Below are 10441 nucleotides of genomic sequence, written 5' to 3' on the forward strand. Positions count from 1 at the left end.
CTCTTTGTCCCACATGCTTTTCCATTTAAAATATTTGGCCTGAGAACGTGGGAGGTAAAGAAATTATATTTGGAGGCCTTTTTAAAACATCTCTTCCATCCCCTGATTTATGCTCCTTGGGACTCATTCAGTGCAAAATGCTGAACTAATTGTACTTTAGATAAAAGAAACATCTCAGGCATTGTTTTTTTTTTTTTGAGTTTCTCATTCTTTTCTCCTATATATCTTCATAAAATTGAAGTGCCAGAGCCCTTCCTCCAGTTCCTGAGTTCTCTTTTATTTTTTTTAGCAACGTTCATAATAACACTTTAATATTCCCCTCCAGTGCTGGGCTCCTGGGTCCCACTTAGTGGTTTTTAATGACATAAAAGCAGCTCAGGGCACCTGTTGAGCAGGGCCTGGTGGTTTAGTTCCAGTCCCAGGTGACGCTGCTCAGTCTCCTCTGTCCTATCCTGTGCTGTCTTCCTGTGTTACCCCCTGGGCACACACACTGAGGCAGCTCCAGCAGGAGGTGGGGATGCAGAAAAATCAGAATTAAATCATAGAATCACAGAGCCAGGACAGGCTGAGCTGGAAGGGACCCACAGGATCACTGATCCAAGCCCTGGTCCTGCCCAGACACCCCAACAATCCCACCCTGTGCATCCCTGGCAGTGCTATCCAAACACTCCTGGAGATCTGGCATTCCCTGGGGAGCCTGTTCACCACCCTCTGGGGGAAGAGCTTCTCCCAAAATCCAACCTAAACCTCCCTTGGCACAGCTCCAGCCATCCCCTGGGTCTGTCCCTGCTCCCAGGGAGCAGAGGAGGAGGGATTTTGGAGAGTTCTCCTGGCTCTGCTGGAACCTTCAGCCAGGTGGTTCTTCCCACCTGTCTCTGCTTCCCTTTGGCATAACAGGGAAATGAAATGATCCCAACAGGGAAATGAAATGATCCCAACAAGGAAATGCAATGATCCCAACAGGGAAATGCAATGATCCCAACAGGATCATTTCATTCCTTCTTCCCTGCGAGAGCTCCACGGAGATTCTGCAGGGCAAAGCGGAATGGAGACAGGTGGGAAATGGATTTGTAGAGAATTCTTAAAACTTGATAGAGAATTCACATAGTGTGTATCTGTATGTAAAATTTAAGATAAGAAATGTTGATTTAGAGATGTCAGAAAAAGGCCTAATCTGACAGAGGACACCTCAGGGTGTTCCCAAAGTGCTCCCTTGAGAAAATACCCCTGAGGATCCCCTGATGGGGAGATCCCTAAAAAGTTCTGTGTCAGGATTGAGAGACGAACGGGACTCTTGGTTTTTCATTCTTCAGGTTGTTTGTTTTTTCTCTTATCAAAAGTGCAGCACGCCATTTACACACCAGACTTAGCATACAAAGAGAAGGCCCCAAAAGCCACAAGACACACAGATTCAAGGTCTTCTAAAACTATTTTGTCCAATTAACTCTTAGAACGTATTTTATTTCTACCTTTCTACCAATAACTAATTATCTGTCTGTCCATGCAATGTCAGCATTGCAGCTCTTTCTAACCAATCACTCTGTGGCACCAACACTGCAGAAAATGGAGCAGATGAAGAACAAGAAGGAGATCAGACAATGCCCAAAATTCTCCATTTTGTCTCCTACCCACCTCCATATTAAAACCCCAAAACTCTAAGTTTTTCCCCCTGTGATGAACTGCACCACTATTTCACACACTCGTAGATTCCAATTCATTCCAAAGTCTTGGAAGCTCTCTCCATGGACAAAGGTCAAAAGCAGAGTTCTCCTGGGGATCAGGACTTCTCAGGACAGGCAGAGAAACATTCCCTGTGCCCTGGGTTCCAACACTCCCTCCTCCCTGGGGAGCTCAGCCCTCCCCTGGGAATGTGCTCATTTATAGCAAAAAACGCGGTGAAGCCCGGATGCAGGAAGAAATGATGATGTCTGCTCCAGATCAGGAGGCTGAAGGACAGCTTTATTAAAACTATACTATATTACATTAATATACTATTTAAAGTGATATTATACTATTCTACATACTTCTTACCTGTCTAACTAACTCAAACTCGTGACTCTGCTGAGAGTCCGAGCCACAGCTGGATCCCATTGGTCACTGACCCCAAACAACCTTCACCAGAACCCAACCCAGCAATCCCTGCAGGTGAACAATCTCCACACCACATTCCACATGGGGAAAACAAAGGAGCAGAGATAAAGATTGTTTTCTCTTCTTCTCTCTGTGCTTCTCCTGAGAGACAGAATTGTGTCTCTTTGTGCAGAGAATGAGACTGTCCCACTCATTAAGACAATGAGGGGATGCAAAATCTCCTGGGAGAGCTCTGCTGGCTGTGGCTGTGCCCAGTGTGGCACTGGGTGCCCAGACATGCCACCAGCACAGGGACAGCCCTGCCACACAGCCCCTGGGTGCTGTGAGCAGCCCCAGCTGCTGGCAGCTGTTCCTGCAGCCATAGATCCAGTGCCCTCAGAGAAAGCAGAATCAATTCAGGCACCTAATCCTGGGATGACTGGGGTGAATTGGTTTGGAATTAATACAGTCCAACAAGGCAGTGAAATCCCCAGGAACGTGTTGGGCTGGAAAGGGCTGCAGCCCTGGGGATGGGAGGACAATGCATATTTTACACTGTGAATTTTTTATTAAGGGCTGGGGTTTTTTTTTATTTTTTTATTATTGAATATGAATATTTTACACGTCCGAGTTCAGAACAATGCTTTTTTTGGCTGGCTCTGCACTTTTCATGGTTGTGTACCCTTGCATTGCATAACTGAGAGAGATCCATTTACACACAGGGGGAAAGGGGACTAATGAATCTCAGCAAAGCTAACTTTACTGTGTGTGAAAAAAACAGCACTCTGAAGTTTTCCAAATAAAAAAAAAATATATATATACATACATAAAATCCTTGCATGGAATGGCTTAATAAAAATCTGTGTGTGTGTGTGGGTGCACGTGTGGGTCTGGGGATAAGGACTGCATGGCCTCTCTCACCCTAAGGAGCTGCAGCCTGCTCCAGGCAGGGACATCTCCACTTGGAAAAGCTCTGGAATCTTCTCTCATTCTTCATCTCCACCCCCTCACACTCAGGGACTCACCTGGATGTTTCCAAAGTGGGAGAAAAGGAGCCAGACCTGCTCAGCAAATCATGGCATGGAGGTGCTCATGCTCAGGGCTGGGCTGGTGTTTTCCTGCCCCTTATCCTTCCTGGCCACCACTTCCAAGTGTTGCAGATGTTGTTTCACACCAGATCTGCAGGACAGCCCTGCACTGCTGCCCTCTCCCTGCCCCTGACCCATCCCTGGGAACACCCAAGGCCTGGTCTGGTTGAAGATGTCCCTGCTCTTTGCAGGGAGGTTGCACTAGATGGGCTTTAGGGGTCCCTTCCAGCCAAACCATTCCCTAATTCAATGATCCTTAGGCACTCCTGGTTTTTGGGACAGCTGCTGCTGCATTTCCAAGGAGCTTTGACCACTGCCACGCTGTGCTTATCGACTCCTCTTTGCCAGGATTTTTAAAAATACTTACTCCTAATTAAAAAAAAAATAAACATTTAATGGACCATCAGGAGGAACAAACAAAAACTTTATGCCAGAAGATTTTACTATTTGGGGTTTTTCCCCCATTTCTGCTTTCTGCCTGGAAGAACAGGTTTGAATGTTTCCAGAGAGGGGACACTCCACACCCTGCCTAGACAATTTTACAGTTCAACTCCTCCATGTATGCACAGCACAGGTGGGGATGCATCAGAGGAAGGACTCCTGCAACTCCTTCCCTGAGACACGGGAGCTGAGAGAATCGAGTCCCAGATGATTGAGACCTCAGCCCGTTCAAACCAAAACTGAAATAAAAGTGAGGGGATGAATTCCCGGCGCCCTGTGGAGCCACGGCAGCACAAGGTGAGCTGGAGGCTGAAATGGAGTCAGGGAATGTGTGCCAAGTTCTGTTGTCTCGTGGTGTGCCCTTGAGCAAAGTCGTGCCTGAGGGGGGAATGGAAACAGCCAGGCCAGCCCAGTCCTGGGAGTGCTGCAGACCAGTAATGATGGGCTGTTGAAGGATTTTCTGCTGGGAGGAGCTGACCTGGGTCCCTGGATGTAAAATGAGTTTGGCATCAATGGATCCATCTCAGATTACATCAGCATTGCTCTCTGAGGGTGAAATATCATTAAAAGCACTCACAGAGCTCTCTGGGTGTCACTGTGAACCTTCCCTTCCCTTCCCTTCCCTTCCCTTCCCTTCCCTTCCCCTTCCCTTCCCTTCCCTTTCCCTTCCCTTCCCTTCCCTTCCCTTCCCTTCCCTTCCCTTCCCTTCCCTTCCCTTCCCTTCCCTTCCCTTCCCTTCCCTTCCCTTCCCTTCCCTTCCCTTCCCTTCCCTTCCCTTCCCTTCCCTTCCCTTCCCTTCCCTTCCCTTCCCTTCCCTTCCCTTCCCTTCCCTTCCCTTCCCTTCCCTTCCCTTCCCTTCCCTTCCCTTCCCTTCCCTTCCCTTCCCTTCCCTTCCCTTCCCTTCCCTTCCCTTCCCTTCTCTGGAAATGTCCTGAAGGAGAGGATAGGAGCCCTGCAGAAATAGAAAATTCCTGCAGGAAAGGAAGAGCCCTGCAGGAGAAGAAGAGGGTCCTGTAAGAAAAGGAAAAGAGCTCTCCAGGAAAGGAAGAGAGCCCCGAGATCCCTGGCAGGGCTGCGGGAGGAGGTGACAGGTGATGCTCGGTCCCAAGGCAGCAGAGGGCATCCCTGAGTTTGGAGATTCATCCCCGGAGCTTCAGGAGCACAGGCAGGAACTGAGTGATGAACTCTTCTCCTGCCAGTCCTGAGCAGATTCTCCAAGAAGACGACTTCCCCCAGTCGTTCCTGAACAATTTATAAATCATTTATAACAATTTATAGCAATTTATAATCATTTAGAAGGGCCAAGCAGAAATTCAGATGTGATTTCTCTTGCCTGACTGGAAGCAGTGCACAGATGTGGCAGGTGTGGATAAAGATCTCTGTAAACATGCAACTTTCAAATTATTTAATTGAATTTAAATTTAATTGCTGAAGATTCACACCTTTCCTAGGAATTCTTTAGTTCACTTAGCCAGTTTATTTATACCAGTGGAATTGTTTTTAAACACTGAGCATAACAGGGCAGATTTGTTTAATAATTTCAGTAAAACTTTTCAGGATCATCACTTTCCCCAGCACTTGGTGATAAGGCAGAGAAATTAACACTTCCTCCAATATATTCAGCTTTTCCCGAAGAGGATTGATGCCAGCTCGGGATTGATCCCTCAGATCCCTGACACAAAATATTTCTTGAGGAGATCTCTAAGAATAACCCCAAGTCAGGTACCTCTCACCTTGTGCTTTCCAATTTAATAATTTTAATGAACATCAGGATCTAAATTCAGCCTCACATGGTTCTGGTGTTGGATTATTGGAGAAACTCCAGAGATGGACAAACAGAGAAGGTATTTTATGGGATGTGCCACAGCAAACCCCACAGGAAGGCTGCCAAGAGCACAGAGATGTGAGAGCATCCCACAGGGGTGAGAGCTCTGCTTTAACAACCACACCCACCCATTCTGTGAGCAAAACCAGCCCTGGGAGTCCTCTGAGCTTCTGCAGGGGATCCTCAGGGCCATGGGTTGGATGAAGACCTTTTCTGACCCAGAGATGGGGCAACTGAGAGGCCTTTTAAGAACTTTTATTCTATTTTTAGTCTTACATGAAGGTTGAGACAATACAGGTGTTATAATTCATGCCATCATAATCAGATTACAATACAATTACAATAATTGTCTTGTAATTACAATTACAATACAATTCCAATACACTCTAAGTGTTTCTTGGCCTATCAGCTTTTGCTACACCGTACTGTAAATACCTTAAAACCAATAATCTGACATTACCCCTCGTGGGTCCTAATAGATCTTTCATAGTTCTATTTCTCCAAAGTATCTAGTCTTTTTTACAAAACCATCGTTTAAAACTTGTTTCTAATTCAATTTCTCTCTCAACAACATCTATCCTATTATTATATCCTATTATCTACCCTATTATTATTATCTATCCTAATATTATTCCATAACATCACTAAATCAACATTTCTTATCTCAAAGTTTACATAGAAATATAAACTTATAAACACTATATAAACCTTCTATCAAGTTTTAAACATTTTCTCCAAATCCCTTTCCCACAGCCATGGGGAAGGGTCAGCAGCCCCCTGGTTGCCCCCTGGTTGCCCCTTTTCTTTGCAGGCTGGCATTTTACAGGGCGTGGCACAGAGCCAGTCCCCGTGGGCACGGCGTGGAGGGGGCTCCTTCCCCAGTGTTTTAAAGCCTGACAAACTGTTTGCAGTTCTAGCAGGGATCAACGCATTTCTAGAATTAAACCCAACATCTTGTATGGCAATAACCCTCCCAACAAGGAGTCTTTCTTCAGCCCAAAGCACGAGGGACCTTTCTTTAGTAAGCTATAAAATCACTTACTATAAATCAATTATTTTTGTACTGATTTATTAACTGCTCTCCAGTTGGTCAGATTGACACTTTAAAAAAACCCAAAAAAACAAAAAAAAAAAAAACCCTCTTGGATGGTCCTACTGAAATTTTCAAAAGGATTTTTTTCTGGAGCGCTGCTGGTCCAACCTCATTATGGTCTCCCCTGGTAGTCCCCATTGCTCTTAAGCTGCCAAGCATGGAAGCACCAACCCACATGGAGCTCATCCAGCCTCGGGGTGAAACAGCCTCCACACGAGCTGTGCTGGGAACTCCTGCCTGCAGCTCCTTCAGAAGCCTCTCTGAAAGCTTGGAAAGGAGTGCACCTGCCCAACAGGAGCACGTTTCTGAGCACGTTGGGCTGGACATGCTCCCAACACTTGGTGATGCTCCACAGGACCATCCTCCCCACCCCTGGCTCTGGGATTTCTGCCTCTGTGTGTGTTTCAGGAGCTTGGAATAGCTGCTCTCCTGCCTTGACAGCCCATCCATCAGGGAGAATGTCTTCACAACTCAGTTCTTCTGGCTTTTCCTGCATATTTTGGCTGGGATCTGAAGCAACACAACACAGTTTCTGCTGCATATCCCTGGTAATTTCCCTCTGCTGCGCTGATGCCATGCCCGGTGTTTGGTCACTCACCAGGTGTTTGGTGACACCTCTGCCTGAAATCCAGGCTGGCAGTGGTTCACTCCAAACATTTGGAGAATCCCAAACCTGCAGAAATAACCCATGAGAGACACCAGCTGACCTTACAGTGTCCAGAGCCAATGGCTGAGCTCACGGGACAGATTCCTGACCCCATGTTCCCAGTTCCCTATGCTTCCAGTCCTCCATGATCCCAGTTCCCTGGTTCCCAGTCCCCTGTGATCCCAGTCCCCAAAATCCCAGTGCTCCAAGCTCCCAGTGCTTCAAGCTCCCAGTCCTCCATGTTCCCAGTTCCCTGTATTCCCAGTTCCCCATGATCCCAGTCCTCCAAGATCCCAGTTCTCCATGATCCCAGTTCACCATGATCCCAGTCCCCTGTGCTTCCAGTCCTCCATGATCCCAGTCCTCCATGATCCCAGTTCACCATGATCCCAGTCCCCTGTGCTTCCAGTCCTCCATGATCCCAGTCCTCCATGATCCCAGTCCTCCATGATCCCAGTCCCCCGTGATCCCAGACCTCCATGATCCCAGTCCCCAAAATCCCAGTGCTCCAAGCTCCCAGTCCCTGCAGCTGCACGGGCAGCGCTGCCTCCCGCAGGGACCCGGCCAGCCCAGAGCCTCTGCTCCAGGGCTGCTACCTGGAGTGGAGTGTGCTCTTCCTATTTCCCAGCTCAATTCCAGCAGAGAATCGATGGATTTTTCCAGCCCCTGAGGCACAGAGGAGGGGGGTTTGCAGTAATTGCATTTGCATTGATTTATATTTGGACTCTCTTCGGGGTTTTGCTGGGTTTCCAAAGGAAATGGTTTTAATGAGGTCAAAATAATGTTCAGAATCCAAACCCCAAATATTTCAGAGAGCTCAGAGGGAAGGGTCCCCCAGTGGAGTTCCCTGCACACCTGGGAACTCTGGGTGGGGAAGAGAGATGAAAAACACTCTGATTTTTCACTTGTGCCTCTGGCTTAGCTGAGGTTCTTCAAATATTTCCAAGAGTTAGTGGAGTTTAGGGCCATTTTGTGTCCTTCTAGATATTAACTGCGTTACTAGTTTGCTTCTCTGAATAATGTCTGTGCTGGAGTCAGACCTTTTCCAACTGATCTTTTATGGGAAACTCCTAAAAATTATTTTTAAATAGTTAGAAGTAACTTTGGCACTGATTATGGCATTCTAGAATTTTTTTTCCCTTTCCCTTTTGCCTCATTTAACCACTAGTTTTTGATAAAATCATGAAATCATGAAATAATTTCATTTTGCTTCAAGAGAAGCAAAACTCCCAAAGAAGGTAATCTCTCTAGCTTTAAAATCCAATCAGATCTGACAATTCAAATCCGTTTACTGAGGAAATTTCCTTTAAAAAAATAAATAAATTACTCTCTACCTTCAGCTTAAATCCGTGGCTGCTGGAGTTTAATTGCTTCTCCTTGTGGCCCTAAAACCAGGGCAGCTTCAAAGCAAGGGTGGCTTCTATTAAATTTAATTACCCTTTCCTGCAGCTCGCATGCAAAGGTGCTACAGTGACTCCAGGAAGATGCTGATGAATCAGGGGCAGATTCCAAACAAAAATATGGATTAAACAGCAATTTCAACGCAAGCAAAAGCGTCCTGAGTGCAGAGATGTTTGTGCCCCAGGTAAATTCCTGAAACATGGAACCAGGGGTTGTCTCAGTGGGTGTTATTTCCATTCTGCTTCCACTCCAACATGTGTTAAGTGTCAGCAATGTCCCCTGTCCCCTCCACAGCTGTGTACATCCAGCCTGGATTTTCCCCCTGCTCCCACACACGCTGCTCTATTAATACCAACAGGTGCCCTCAGCATCTCAAAGGTTGTTCCAAACATCCCCCAAGAAGCCCCATTTAATCCTGCCCGGCCTGCACACGGAGCACTCCGCTGTCAACATGAGGTTCAGGATTAAAACAAGGGAATCTTAGCTGGGATGATTAAACTTGGACACGGGAATGCTCATCTGTTCCCTCAGATTGGTTCTGTCACCTTAAAAAAGGACATGTGTGAATTAATTTTGCAATAAGGGAATGGCTGTTTGTGTTTAGCTCAAGTGCAGTAAATTGAATTTGTCGATGAGACAATGTGAGACATCAAAGCCACCCTGTGCTCATCTGGTGCTCGTGCTGATGTGACAGGATCTCATTTGGGAAAGGAGAAATGGCTCATTTTCTGAGAGCTCTGGACACAATCTTAAGCTGGGAAATTTAGGTTGGAAAAAGTTTTTTACTGGAAGAGTGATAAAGTGCTGGAATGGCCTGCCCGGGGAGGTGGTGGTGCTTTTAAAACACATCCCTGAATCTGTTTGAAAAATTGATTGGATGTGGCACTGGGTGCCGTGGTTTAGTTGAGGTGTTGGGGCTGCATTGGACTTGATGATCTCATCCAGCCTGGTCATTCTGTGAATTCTGTGAGACACCAGAGGAACAGGAGTGAGAGGAGCAAATCCATCCCACATGAGCCACTGACTCCTCCACAGCTCCTCCTGAGGGACAATCTCTGCTCCCTGAGACAGGGACAGCACCAAGGGAGTGGCTGGAGCTGGGCCAGGGGGATTTAGGTTGGATTTTGGGAAAGGTTCTTCTCCCAGAAGGTGCTGGGCAGTGCCCAGGCTCCCCAGGAATGGGCATGGCCTCAAGAGCTCCAGGAGCCTTTGGACACCACTTCCAGGTGATGCCCAGGGTGGGATTGTTGGGGTGTCTATGCAGGGCCAGTAGCTGCACTGGTTGATCCTTGGGTCCCTCCCAGCTCAGAATATTCCATGATTCCATCATGCCTTGCCTGGGTGGTTCCTGCTGTCAGGGTGGAACATGAGCTCAAAGCTGAGAGGCACCTTGGAAATGCAGGAATAATACAATTCCCACAACATCCCACGCATGGATGAGCTCTGTCCCCTGGCAGCCCATGGGGACAACCCTCAGGCTGTGCCACCTGCTCCAGATACACCCTAAATTTGTGATTCCTGCTGGGATAGTGCCTGGGAATCAGTCAGGCTGTCCTGTCTGAAGAAACTGTCTTAGGCTGGGGGTGTGCATTCTATTTCCATCTGTCAGAGGTGGGGCAGTTATCTCCTGTTCATTGGGCAGTTTTTTCTTTATCCCTTCCGCATCCAATCCTCCCTTCAGGAGATCTCCTCTGTTAATGGGCCATTAATTATTAATTATCTTCTGTTCATGGGCCAGTGAGAGTCCCTGCATGGCTGATAAAATTCCATCATCCCATGGGGAGATGCTCCGCCCAGGGGGAGGAGCCAAGCATTCCTACCTGGATACAATCTGAGGCCTGGAGCACCACAGCAGCATTTCCCCACTGCATTCCCAG

This window comes from Anomalospiza imberbis, chromosome 23 (genome assembly GCF_031753505.1).
Source record: "Anomalospiza imberbis isolate Cuckoo-Finch-1a 21T00152 chromosome 23, ASM3175350v1, whole genome shotgun sequence".
Lineage (NCBI taxonomy): Eukaryota > Metazoa > Chordata > Aves > Passeriformes > Viduidae > Anomalospiza > Anomalospiza imberbis.